This window comes from Canis lupus, chromosome 4, assembly GCF_003254725.2.
Source record: "Canis lupus dingo isolate Sandy chromosome 4, ASM325472v2, whole genome shotgun sequence".
NCBI lineage: Eukaryota > Metazoa > Chordata > Mammalia > Carnivora > Canidae > Canis > Canis lupus.
In genome coordinates this window covers 10450522-10465487 of record NC_064246.1, presented here as the reverse complement: position 1 = coordinate 10465487, position 14966 = coordinate 10450522, and positions in this window count along the sequence as shown.

Below are 14966 nucleotides of genomic sequence, written 5' to 3'. Positions count from 1 at the left end.
GATGAGGTCAGAGAGGCCCCTGATGTCAGGGAGGGCAGGGGAGGTGGGGGCTGGGCTCCAGAGCAGGCTCTTTGGGCTTGAATCCTGGCTCAGCCACTTGTTATTTCTTAAGCAACTTAAACATCCTGTGTCTAGTCTTTAGACTCTCTAAAGGGGATAATTGGGGCACCTGCCTCACTGGGCTGGTGGGTTATGAGTATGAAGTGCCAGTAAGTGTCCACTCTGACTGGTCTCATTGGCAAGTTCTGTTCGTTTCTCTCACAACAGGCTGCCTGGGTGATTAACTTCCAATCAGCCCCTAATGGCTCTCATCTTCATCCCTACTAATTTTTTGTGAGGCTTATGCTTTTTATGGGTTATAGCATATCTATTTTTCATTCCCACTCATTTTTATAAAATAAGAGCCAAACAATATAAATTACTCCAGCAGTTGTACAGACTGACTCTGGAGCAGGTGGGACTGCTGGGGCCTGGCCACCTGTTGGGAGAGCTGGTGCCAATCCCCCCTCCCACCCACCCCCACCCCCACGACCTCAAGGAGAAGGTGGAATTGGGCCCATGAAGGAGGTTTGGTGAGTCGGAGTGAGACAACAGAGTGAGGCTTGGGTGGAAGTCAAGCACACTCAGCTTTGTGAATCTAGAGCCATTTTTAGAAACCCCCGTTTATCAGCCCACCTCAGCCGACCAGTTTCCCCTGTGCAATCCCAACAATACGACCAAGTCCCGACGAGACCCGGTCTGCACATGGAAGAGGCCCGTGGCCAGGAACCTGATCTTGATCTGTAACCTGATGTTTGTCATCTTAAAAGAGGACGTGTCCCAGGGCAGAGTATCACATTGCCATTCATTCTCCTCCTGAATGTCCCACAGATATTTCAAATTTGACTCATTCTTTTAAGTTTTCATTTGCTACTATAACAAATTACTACAAACTTAGTGCTTAAAACAATACAGACTTGGAATACAGATTTGCAGTTCTGGAAGTGGGAAATCTGAAATGAGTCTTGCGCTAAAGTCAAGATGATGACAGGCCTGCATGCCATCCTGGAGGCTCTACGGGGGCCATCTTCTTGCTTCCTCCAGCTCTAGAGCCCACCTACATTCCTTGGCTCATGATTCTCCTTCCCCTGCAAAGCCAGCAATGGCTGGTCATCCCATTGACACGGACTCTTCTCCCACACTTTTAAGGACCCAAGGACTCACTTGGTAATCTCCAAGGTAATCTCCCCCGTCAGGGTGTGTGGATTAGCAATTTCCATCTGCAGCCTCAATTCTGCTTTGCCATGTAACCTACATCGTCATGGGGTCTAAAGTGTAGGATATGGACATTTTTGGGGGCTGTTCTTCTGCTGACCACACTCATGTCCTGGAGGTCAGCTCGTTGCTCCCTAGATCATCGCCTCCTTTGTATTCTTTTGTTCAGAACACAACAGTCGGCAGCAATCTTGGGTCAGATGTGCGCAACGTTGGCAAGACTCCCCTTGGTTTATCTGGCTGATGAGGGATAGACGTGCCAGAGAACTACTGGGGGTAGCAATCAGTGACTGAGTATTTTTGGTCCCATTGATGAAGACACCTCTAATGTGACATGGATGAAATCTTGCCTTACTTTGCTATCATTAAACATCCAAATCTCCTGCCTCTGCTTATTCTTCAAAATACCACAAGCAGCTTTATTAGGATTTGGCATCTCAGGGTGGTCCTCAAAAGAAGAGAACGCAGTGATTGTACCAAGTACCTGAATTTCCCTTCCCAAGGCAATGTTCTCTCATATTACGTTAGTAGAGTGGTTTCTAATTAGGATTTGGCCTGAACTGGGGGAGAAAATGTACTAAAAATGGTGATGTGAATTTTTTGCATCTTTGCCTGGTTTTGCAGAAACAGGCTTCATTTCACAGAACTGTTTCTAACATTTCCTCTCAATCAAACAGCTGGAGGTGTAACATTAATTTGGCATATGGTAGTTTGCACTGTGGAAGGCATTCCCACAAGGGCTTGTGTTCTTACAATCCAAGAATACTAGTTTGGAGTGTTTAAGCTTAAAACACAAATAGAACTTGGACATTCTAGAATATCTCTTAACACAGAAGCTTTCGGGAGTAGCATGTGCATCAGTCACATTTTGACAGATTCTGAATAATTGTTGGTGCAGGGTTTAACTTAAGTATCATATTGTACATGGCTGATGGAAGAGAGAGTCCTGTACTTCGGGAGCAAATATCAGAACAGATTTTACCATGGAAATCAGGAAGCCTGACTGCTATTACTTGTGGATTTCGAATACAGCAGACCTGGCTGTCCGGGGCTCAATTTCATTTTGCATCTGCTCAAGTGTCTAAAGAAGTACTTGTTAGGAACTTAGAACTCTGATACCTGAAACATCATCACCTGTAGCAGGAACAATGAATGAGTTTGGCTTGCCTTATTTATTTAGCAAATGTTTTATCGGTGAGCGTACAGAAAAATCTCACATATACCAAGTCACCCAGAACCCCCAAACTCCTCCCTCTGCTTTGATATTCTTGTCTCTCCCTCATCTTCCTACTTTTTATTCTGAAATGATATCTCAGGCCAGACCACAAAGCAAGAAGGGCTGTACACAGGCTCTTGTTCACTACTGCTCTAAACCAGACAGTCAGAGATAAGTGGATTTTCAACACATTTATTTGATCTACAAAATTTCCCTTCATTGTCACTTTATTTCAGGATCTAAGCAATGAGAATGAGGGTGGGGCCTTTGGATGAACAGTTTTTGCCTTAGTAACAACCTTCAGTAATCTTTAAGATTGGCTCTTGTGTTGTTGAGAGCTTATCCAAAGTTTGACACTCTCCCGTGTTCCCAGTCACCAGGCGCCTAATCTAAACCACCTCACCTTTACATTGAAATCGATCTGGTGTTGTTGAAAGTCAAGTGTTTCTATTTCAAAAGACGAAAAGTGGAAAGGAATCAATTATTATTTAGATAAACAATTAGATAAAACAGTCCAAAATTTTCTTATACAAATGTTGGTAGAGGAGATCAGGAAATAGAAAGGGTTTATAAGAGGAGAAAATGTGTTGGTAAATATCATAATATCTGAAATTTATGAACCACATTCACTTATTGAGCATGTAAAATAATTTACCTAATATTGGAACCTGTCTAAATCTTCTCCTGACCAAACTGTGTGATAAATGAACAAATAAATACATCTCTTCTAACCTCATGCCTCCCATGGTGAGTGTGTGTTGGATTGGTTGCTATTATCCTTATTTATTAGGGAAAGAAACAAAAGGACTAACTTGCTAAGTAAGGAACTCTGCATGAGTTAGTGGTAGAACCATTAATCAGTGAGTGTGTTTTAAGCCTGAATTTCCTTTTTCCATTTCTGCTTTTATATGCAAGATATAGAGAGGCCTTTAAAACTGCCAGTAGGAAAAAATAAAATAAAATAAAATAAAAATAAAACTGCCAGTAGGGATGTACTAATTTAATTATCTATTTCTGTATAACAAGCCACCCCATCACTTGGCTTTGTGGCTTAAAACAACAGCTGTCTATTTCTTGTGATCCTGCGAGTTGACTGGGTTCATGGGGCAGATGATCTGGCAAGGTCATATGCAGCTGGGAGCTCAACTGGGGTAGACTCTTTAAAGAAACCCTGGGTCTCTCTCCTTGTCCCCTCTCATCTTCAGTGTCTAACCTGAGCTTCTGTACAACATGGAGACTGACTTCCAGGAGTGAATGTGCCAAGAGAGAACACTCCAGCATCAAGGGCTTACCAAGGGTGTTTGCCCCACAGTTGTTAATGTTCAGGGGTCGAAGCGAGCCCCAGAGACAACATGGGTGGCAGGCAGAAGGAGTTGCACAGGTATGTGAACCTGGGAAGGTATACTTATTTGGGGGCCTACCAAGTGGATTCATGGGGGGAAAAGAAGACTCTGAGGCTGCCAGAGCTGGTGCAGTCCATCATGCGTGTCTGTCCTGGATGAAGAGAGGTAGATTATATATATTATCGTGCAGGTGGACAATACAACTACCAGCCAGCACTTCTGGTAACAAAAGGTGTGTTTGTCACCTATATTATTTCAGTGATGTTCTATTTGAATAGATGACATAGAATGTTGCCTAAACTCTTCCTTGAATCTTCTTCCTTTGCAGAGAGACTACACGCTGTGAATGGGTGAAAATTGGCACCTTGCTGAGTGTGCAGACAGCTGGATGGACGGAGTTAGGGTATTTCTGTTGTTTCCATCTGTTGTTTCCATATTTCTTTTTCTAGCAAAAGAGACAGATTTCAGCTGCATTTGGACAAATGGATTGATATAGAGCACAGGGTATATAAGCACTTTTAAAACCTTATTTTAATTAAAAGTATGGGTACCTGGGTGGCTCAGTCAGTTAAGTGTCTGCTTTTTGCTTGGGTCATGATCCTGGAGTCCCAGGATCGAGTCCGAGTCCCGAGATGGGCTCCCTGCTCAGCAGAATCTGCCTCTCCCTCCCCCTTGGCTCCTCCCCCCACTTGTGCTCTCTCACTCACTCTTTCTCTCAAATTAAAAAAAGAACGAAAGAAAAGAAATTACTCTTTTCTAAAAAAAAAAATAAAGTCTCACCATTGCTACTGTGATTATGAGTAGTAGTATTCTACGCAGAACTGAAATTACTGTAACCATCTGTTAAGCACCCATGTGGCTTTCAGAATGGCTGGTTTTATTCCCGATGCTGTTCCTCTCCCTCCCTAAAGGCATTGTCATAAGTACTTGTGCCCCAGGATGCTATGAGACCATCTGATTTTGACTGTTGCTATTCTTCTGCCAAGCCCTGTTCATGCTTCTGAGACTGTAGTTTGCTTTTCCCTTGCGTGTAGTTTCTAATGTGCCCACATTTGGGATTTAAAGAATTTAGATTGCTGTAGGGTGGCGTGCCCCCAGGAGGGGCTGCCTGGCACAGAGCTGAGAGGAACGCCCCCGGATTACCAGGCTTCCTGAATCTTCATCCTGCCTCTGCCACTGACCAGCTCTGTACATTTAGAGAATGAATTTAATTTATCTGGGCTTTAATTTCTTCAACCTCACCAGGAGGTGAAGCTATGAAATCTCCACTGCTCCCTTTCTCCATTATCTTCAGATAATCACACTTCTTTTCAGCCTTGATCTCTACAGGCTTAGGAGCTTTCATCTTAAGCAAAATCGGTATCAAGTTAAGGAATCAGTAATTATCACCAAAATCCAAGTCCAGGAAATTTTGAATCGAGACCTCTGGTTCATCTGGTCCATGTGCACATGGGTAAAGGCCTCGTAGCAGCTTCTACACAGAGACATGGGAAGAGGAGACAGCTGTGATTCTCAAGAGGCTGGCAGGCCGAGTCCTAGGTAAATACCACTTTTTCCAGGAAGACAAAATCTCTCACTTTCTGATGTGTGAGCCGTGCAGTGAGTGGATCCTTCACTAATCACAACCAGTTAAAGTTTTTTTTTTTTTACCTTTTTTTTTTTTAACCAGTTAAAGGTTAAAGGAAAAGAAGAAAAAGTAAAAGAAAAAGATAGAGGAAAAAGATTCAAAAAGAAGAAAATAAGGAAATTGATTAGGGTGAGTTTAGGCCATGAGAGTTTGTGGGTCGTTATCTCAAGAATAGCATTTATTATGTACCTATGTGTGCATGCCACTGTGACCCTGAATGCACAGAATCCTTGCCCTTCAAGAACTTTCTGTGCTGGCTATGGAAAGTCGTATGGAGATAAATATGCTCCCTCTTTGATCTATTCTTACTGAGATTTCCCAAGTTAATTAGTCTCTTTTGGGGAGACAGAGTTATCTCTTATTGACTCAATAACAATTAACTTTTTAACAATTAACCATAACCTTTAACCACAAATGTGCCACGATTTACACAATACCATAATAGCATCAACTGACAAAGATGTGCCAGTCCTCAAATGCTTATTAATTGGGGACCTTTATCCTGTTGAGCACAGGTCTGCCAGGCCTTGACTTTGACGATTTAATGCATAACGAATATTGGAAAAGTTATTGCTGTGCATGTGGCTGCTGTGGAAAGGTGAATAAAGAATGAGTCAGGGGAACTGCATGTTTAGGAAGAAGTTATATTTGGAAACTACCAGTAACAGTGGTTTATTTAATACTTTTAACTCATAAAATTAATATATTCTCATTGTAAGAATATTAGAGTCCTATCACCCTATATATATTTTTTAAATTTTATTTATTCATGAGAAACACAGAGAGAGGCAGAGACACAGGCAGACGGGGAAGCAGGCTCCCTGTGGGAAGCCTCTGATGTGGGACTTGATCCCAGGACCCTGGGATCACACCCTGAGCCGAAGGCAGATGCTCAACTACTGAGCCACCCAGGCGTCCCTGTTTTGTTATTTTTATTCCAGTATTTCTTTTATGTGCCTATGCTTCTGCTTTACTGTCTTTCTGCCTTTCCAGCCCAACAATCATCAGGCTCTTTATTTCTTCTTTCTTTCTTTCTTTCTTTCTTTCTTTCTTTCTTTCTTTCTTTCTTTCTTTCTTTCTTTCTTTCTTTCTTTCTTTCTCTTTCTTTCTTTCTTTCTTTCTTTCTTTCTTTCTTTCTTTCTTTCTTTCTTCCTTTTCTTTCTTCCTTTCTTTCTTTCTTTCTTTCTTTCTTTCTTTCTTTCTTTCTTTCTTTCTTTCTTTCTTTCTGATTGTATTTATTTATTAGAGAGAGAAAGAGAGAGAGAATGAACAGGGGGAGGTGCAGAGGGAGAGGAAGAAGCAGACTTCCCACTGAGCAGGGAGCCCTAGATCCCCTGACCTAGAGATCATGACCTGAGCCTCAGGCAGATGCTTGACCACCTGATCCACCCAGGTGCCCCTCATCAGGCACTTTCTATGCATATTACTCAGGTAGAGCTGGGTCAGCCCGACCATTAGGACTTTGATAAGATCAGCTTAAACTGCCTTTCTAATGTCTCAGGGAAGTTTAGGGACTCCCTCAGGGTTTCCGCATGGATTTCTCATTTCTACTGAAGTGTCATTTTTGAGTTTTGTCTTGTGAATGTTCTTTGATCTTAGTTTGATCCAAATGAGGACCATAGTCACCGTCCCCTATGTTTCTTCTGTAGGCGAATATCCTGCTGTGTGTCAGACCCCTGCCGGGATTCCTTAGCTAAACTGCCCCACCACTAGCTGATAGGAAAAATTCTCCACACTGGCCTGAGCTCCCATTGCACCATCTGTCCATGATAGATAGGTGTCAATCATCCTATACAGTTGACATTTGACATTTTAGCAGATCCCATTCCCATTTTTCCGTTCTCAAACAGCATCATTAGAAAATTCAAGTCAGGTTTTGCTTCTGCACTGACATTAGAGAGCACACCATCAGAGATGTTGAACTTTTGGGTGGCTTTCAAGAGACTCCTTTTCAAGGCTGACCTTACATTTGGCATCTATCACAGAATCTCTGAGTAGGAGAGAAAGCGGCCACTCAGGCAGAGCGTGCTTATATTTGGGAATAAGAGTTGTGTTACATTTCCCACCTTCACCCCAAAGGGCTTGTGGTCTGGTAAGATGTAGTTGTGCCGAAAACAAAACACAGATTCAATTCTGTGGTGGGGAGCTGGCTTCATGTTCAGAAGGCACTAGTTTTCCAAGAGCCAGAAAAAGTATGCAACAGGCACATGGCGTTGCCACCCAGGTGGGAGCAGCATTAGTGCTCCAGGCAGAGAGGACTGGACTGTGGGAAGCAGAACATTCTGTAAGGGTCAGAGGTTGGCAGCTGAATGGGAAGCTTGCAGAGGAAGGGTCTTGTCCTCTCTGTGTCATGGTCCCCTGAGCATCAGCAAAGAGAATCTCCATTGGTCTGTCAAATTGTGAGATGGTTCTGGCCAAACTTCTCTCCTCAGGTATTCTCAAGAAAGACAGACAGTCAGGACATCTGAGACTCCATATATTTATAGGATCAAAGGCCATGTGCCTCTATGCAGGGCAAGCATGGCCAACCTGAGGACAGGACCAGCTAATGAAGTGAGGTGCAAGAGCCTGGTCAGATGGCAGCCTAAACTTTATGGTTTTGCCGACATCAAGACAAAATACAATAGTTTGGCACTGAAATCACTCACTTCCAAATTTTTTCCCATTTAACTATAAAGGAGAAAGCATTTTTCATACTGTTTTGTGCATCAGAGATTTAATTAAAGGTCTAAAGTGCCATTAGTCCAGAGTCCCCCTGCAGGGCAATAGTGTAGAAGTGGTTAGGGTCAGACAGTCCTGTTCTCAGATCCCTGCTCTGCCCCATTATTACTGTGGAACCTTGCACAAGTGACTTAGCTCCTCTGTGCCTTAGCTTCCTCAGCTGAAAAAAGAAAATCCTCCCTCGAAGGACAACTTTGAGAACAAAACAAAGAACCAGGAAGGAGTTCTAGATAAAAAAGATCTCTCATGCTTCCTAACGTTTGATGTGGTCTTCAGGCTTCTGAAAATTCACCAGTTATTGGAAGTTCAGGTGCAGAGAGCTGGTTAGAGAGGGCATCATGGGTTTAGCTCAACTCAGTTTGAGGGTTCTAACCCTCATGAGGCTTGGGGTGGCAATCACTGGGTGAAGTGCTACTGCTTCGGGAGAGATGCTCTTTGCCAGTCAGTAAGTCAGATCTGAAGTGGGAGGACCGTTGGTGGGTAGGTCTGGGAACAGGGTGCTTCCTTTCCTCCATGTGGTTGTTATATACATGTAACAACATGTCTGTCTTCTGTCTCCCTCTGCATCAGTTGACATCTTCCAAGAAGTAGACGAGGAGATGGGGTTAGGAGAATGAGAGGTTTAGTTGGGGGCTGACACAGGCTGCACTGGGCCACCACAGATGGTGTTGTAGATGTGACAGTCTTGGTCAATCTGAGAGGGAAGCTCCGGAGCACTCAGCCCCTTCAGAGAATACCCACTTTGGGCAGGAGTAGCCCCCACCCTAATACCCTGCCCTCTCATTCAGCTGGGGACTGCCTAGGAAGAGCATGACCTTGCTTGAATGGCTGCTCAGGAGCTGGAGGCTGTCTCCCTCTGTGATCCTTCCAGCTGGGCTGCAAGTTCTTTTGGGGCATGAGGGTGGGGCGGGGTAGAGGCCCTTGGCTGCTACTCCAACCTAGTGAATCTGAGATGTCCATGTGTTCAAGCTCAGTCGTGAAAACAGTGATACGTACTGACCTCTAATACGTGTTTGACAGTGTTTTTAATTGTATTGAAGCTTCAAAACAACTCTGAGTTAACTTTTACTTTCTACATCTCTCAGAAAGCTTAAGTAATTTATCCAAGTTCAATGGCTAGAAAATGGCAGAGCCAGGGGATTTAAGTGCATTAAATGAAATGATGTGCATTTCATACAAAATATAGGATGTGCATTCAACGTATCCAGAGAATGTAAGGATTTACCCTGGTCACAGTGTGTGGTAGGAGGGAAAGAGTGGAGATAGGCTTTTGAACTAATTACCTTAATTAACTAATTACCAACAGAAGACACAAGTTTGTCTGGTTGTAGTAGAACCAGCAACTTCATGGCCACCTGCCTCCAGATTATTGGCCTAAAAAACCTGGCTCAGGCTATGGTAGTATTCAGAAAGTAAGTACAGAGGAATAGTGTATAATTGAGAAGGGTTGGGGAAAAGGCCTTTCAGATTCCCAACTGTCCTTATCAAGCCAGAAACTGGAAGGATGGGGATCCCTGGGTGGCGCAGCGGTTTGACGCCTGCCTTTGGCCCAGGGCGGGATCCTGGAGACCCGGGATCGAATCCCACATCGGGCTCCTGGTGCATGGAGCCTGCTTCTCCCTCTGCCTGTGTCTCTGCGCCTCTCTCTCTCTGTGACTATCATAAATAAATAAAAAAAAAATTAAAAAAAAAAAAAAGAAACTGGAAGGATGGGCTGTACTTTCATCCTTTCACAAACCAAAGAGAGCCCATTTAAGTTTATGGACAGTCCACTGACCCGAGATGGGAAAGCAAACTTCTTTCTTATGACATCCAAGGTGGAGTTTTGGAAGATCCTTAGAGAGCAAAAGATGACCATTAAACTTTCACTGTATTTCATTTAGCTCATCTTGCTAATCCAATATTGAGAATAGACACTAAGATACTCATGCCCTCAAATGAGAGCAAAATGATCGCCTCATTCCCATGGGGATTTCAAACATCCCATCTGAGGAAGCAGAGATGATGAGCTTGTGCTCAGGTCCTGGGGTTACCCCAAAGAAGGAGAAGACCATCACAATGGATGGGCCAACCTGGACCCTCTGAGGGTGATGTGAGAGGTGGCCTCCAAACTAGGGTTGCCATGCAATATCTGGAACATACTTACACTAAAAAATTATTGGTTATCTGTTTGAAATTCAATTTTTTTGAAAAAAAAATTGTTTATCTGTATATTTTCTGTATTTGTATTTCACAATCCTGTATTTTGGGCAGCCCGGTTGGCTCAGTAGTTTAGCACCGCCTTCAACCCAGGGCATGGTCCTGGAGACCCGGATCGAGTCCCACATCAGGTTCCCTGCATGGAGCCTGCTTCTCCCTCTGCCTGTGTCTCTGCCTCTCTCTCTCTGTGTGTCTCTCATGAATAAATAAATAAAATCTTTAAAAAAAAATCCTGTATTTTACCTGGCAGCCCTACTCTAATTACAATCTCCAGAACTGAAGAACAGAGCCAAAGTGTCAATCTAAGACAGAAAGGTAGATTTTAATAACCAGGCAATGAGATCAATTAGATTATAGATCAAAGCAGTTTTTGAATTGTTGAAATCATAAAAGTTATTGTCTAATTGAAACATTCCGAGTGCTATATAACAGTGTTTGATGAAGGCAGCATAGTCACTACAAAGGGATATCTAAGAGGTAGACACTATTATTACCCCTGTGTCACAGCTGAGGAAATTGAGGCATAGAGTGCAGATGACCTACCCTAGGACGTGCAAGTGACAGAATGGGGACTTGAGCCAGAGGACTCTGCCTTGCAGATATTGGTTCTCTGTTTATTTCATTTGCTTATACAAATAGGTGCTTAAAGACATTAGAAACTTCCTTCTGAAGACAATTCCTCTGTGCATGGGTTAGGGATGAGCTAATGGAGAGGAAAATCAGAATTCTCAGACTCTTCCTTAATAGTCACTGATTAATAAAAGTAAGATATTGTTAGAGAAAGAAGGCGTTTTCAATAATAATAATATGTGACATGTTGCTTGTTTAAAAAACCCAGAGGTCATGAGTGCTCTCCCGTTAGTTATAATACCTTATACTTCCAGAGCACCTCCTTGTCATCCATTCATGGATTTGGCAAGACATTCATGAAACATGGTGTGTGCATTTCGTACTAGGTTGAGTTTGCTGTTCTTCTAGATCTCTTGGCTGCCCTTCTCAACTTTGTTGTGTGGACTGGAAAGTTGACTTCTTCTCTCTTTATCAACTGAATCTCTGCTATCTGGGGTGGTTTGCGCCAAGGCAGGCACTGAGGGTGCTCAGAGCTGGGGAGAGGCTGGAGTTTTCTTGCCTGGCTCCCTCCCTAACAGATGGTGGCTCTACAGCATTTAATGACCCCTCCCCTGTAACCCCAGGACCTGTCTGCGGCCATTGCTCTGAGTTCTGATCAAGGCTCCCCACTTGACCCTCCAGGGCCTGGGGTGATAACCTTCTGCTTGTTCCTTCTCTCTGGGGGCTTTACCATGGCTCATTGGTTTCCCTAATCTTCTTCTGACTCTTCTAGATAGAGTCACTTAAATGTCTTTGGTTACCCCTTTGAGGGTGTCATCTCTTTCCTGTTGGGACATTGATTGATACCAAGCTTCATTATCTCCCCTATGATTACTGCTTTTCAGGTTGTCCATAAAATCTGCAAAAAAAAAAAAAAATAATAATAATAAATAAAACTCAAATGACATGCATGCTGACTGTGCCCCAAGGAAGAAAGAGGCTTTCACTGTTAGTATGGTGGGTTTGCATGGCACTGACCAGGGTCCATTGTGAAAGCACTTCTCATACGTATTTTATCAATATAAGTGTCATATAGTTGTATAGCTACATATAGTATATTCATTGCTGAACTACACTGTGCATACATTTCTACAACTATATATTTCCTGTACATAGACATATATACATCTCATGTAAAGAAGATCTCTCTGATAATTGACCAGGTTTAGCAAAGAAGAAAGGAAATCATGCAGGACAAATGACTACTATGTTTACTTAAATACCTTTTGAGCTTGGAGAACAAAGAAGGATATTCCATGGAAGAAAATTTCACTTCTGGGTGGGGGGAAAACTTTATAACAAAGTTTTAGCTATAGGTTATTTCTTCATAAACATCATTTGATTTTGGCTTTTGGTCATATAACTTATTGTGACCCTTAAAAGAAAATGTCATGAGTTTCATTGCATGATGTAAATACGTTTTTTTAAAATGTCCCTGATAACTTCTCTTCATGTAGCTCTCGTTTTGTTGTTGTTGTTTTTGTTTCTTGTATGCTAAGAGCCTGGATTTTAAAGAGCCTGAAAGGAAAATGGAATCTTGGCAGAAATATCTAAGAATTAGCAGTCTTTTGCATTTGGCAGGGAGTAGGGGGTGTGTATGGTATTAGAAAAAAATAGCTCACAATGTGTTAATGTAGCTGTTAGAGCACTGCCTGGCTCAGAGTAACTGAGTAACTGTTATATAAGTGCCTGCTAGCATTATTATTATTATTATTTTACTTTGACAGCATCTTTTTACATAACAGTTGAAGGCTCAGTAAGCCCAGCTGTTGCTCCCCCAACAGTGGGGTCTGCCCCACCTCCCAGTAGGACCCCCAGACCTCTATAGCCTGTCTCAGCTACTGCCACCTGTGGCCATGGAAGATTACACCTGGTCTCTACTTCTGCATGCAGAGGCTCTGGAGATGTGGGAAAGGAGGAACAGGACCTTGCTGTATAGGCTGTGACCAAGGAGTTCCAGGGGACTGATGTGCCTGGCTCCTGAATTTCTGCTTCTCAGCCTGAGGTTGTCCATGGTCGTTCTTTACTGAGAACCAGCTGTTGCTCTGCCGCCCCCGCCCCCCCCCCCCCGGCCCAAGCCACAGCATGACGCACAGCCACAAAGTGTCATACTCTGTTCTTCCACAGACTTTTAGACAGAAAGTGGAAATGAGGCTGAAGGAAAATTAATATCAGTTTCTAAATAAAAAGAAAGTGTGATTCTTTGCCAGGCAATTATGGTATATCTGTGAGCTGGCCCAAAAGACAAATAGTCATCAATAACCTGCAACTAGATTGGCATTTTTTTAAAAGATTTTATTTATTTGTTCATGAGGGCACACAGAGAGAGGCAGAGACATAGGCAGAGGGAGAAGCAGGCTCCATGCAGGGAGCCCGATGTGGAACTTGATCCCAGGATCCCGGGATCACGACCTGAGCCAAAGGCAGACACTCAACCACTGAGCCACCCAGGTGTCCCTAGATCGGAATTTTTAAACTTAATTTTGCGGGATCCCTGGGTGGCGCAGCGGTTTGGCACCTGCCTTTGGCCCAGGGCGTGATCCTGGAGACCCGGGATCGAATCCCACATCAGTCTCCCGGTGCATGGAGCCTGCTTCTCCCTCTGCCTATGTCTCTGTGCCCCTCTCTCTCTCTCTCTGTGACTATCATAAATAAATAAAAATTTAAAAAAAAAAAAAACTTAATTTTGCAATATGTATATCAAATACTTCTGTTTTGCACGTTTTATTTCCTCAAAATATTTCAAGTCTTTGTTAAGATTCTGATTAATTCCCTTGCCATTTTCACAGAATATGAGGCTTATTTTTATTGTTGGTTCATGTAAAAATGTAACTGATACAAAAATGTAATATTAATCCATCACTGCAGTTATAATTTTTGGATACACAATTCATTGCAGTGGGAAAGGTCTGGGAGATTTCTAAACAGAAGAAAACTCAGAAAAAAATCAATTTTTTCCCCAATGGTATACAAACCTTCCCTCTTTTTAGATATGGATCCTATTTTTATTAAATGAAAAAGTAAAATAGAATGCAGTTGTTCCCCTATGAGCTGGCTTTAACAAGGAAGCTTGTTTCTTATTTAAGTCTCATGCAAAAATTCACTAAGGGCAAGAAACCCTACAAGACAGAACATCTAAGATCAATTTATTTAGATTCAATATAACAAGTATTGGTTGATCATTCATTATGTACCAGGCATGATCGTAGGCATTGTAAATTCAGAGATGACTAAGATGGCTGTATCCTTAAGAAGCTCACAATTCCTTCCTGAGACAGGAAGCTGGATGAGGCATTCTTGTACAATGAGAGGAGTTCATAGATGGAGTCTGGGCTATGGAGTCTTGATGGAGCACCCAAGGACATGGACAGTTCCTTCTGAGGAGAGCTTGCTCTTATTTGGTTGTGTGCCTATCCTTTCTGATAGACCTAAGACTGACTACATGGAGACAATGACAATGCCTTCTTTGTTGCAGCCCTGCCAAAGTACAGGGTTCAACTTATGTTTTTATAGAAAAATAGAAAGAAAGAGGTGGGGTGGGAAGCAGGGAGGGCAGAAGGAAGGAAGGAAGGAAGAAGGAAGGAAGGAAGGAAAAAAGACAAATATTAGTAATAGATGTGATTCTTGAGCCAAACATTAAAGGATGAATGTAATTTTTCTAAATTGGAGAAGGAGGGAATAATGAATTCTGCCTGAAATAGGAAGTCAGCAAAGATTTCACAAAAGAGATGACAGTTTAGCCAAACTTTGAAGGCCACCAGAATTTGTCACTTGGAGCTTAGCTCCCCAGCCCTTGATTTGTGCTGTACTCAGTCATTCATTTCCAAGAATATGGAAAAGGGAGGAAAGGTAGCTTCCCAGAGAAGCCCGGCAAACACCTCATGGGCCAGGTGATGAAGGCCAACAGCAGTGGTGGCATATAGCCTAGATGTGGTACGATGAGAAGGTCACTTCGCTTCTATGGTCTCTCTCCCTAAAACTATAACCCCAGTCCAAT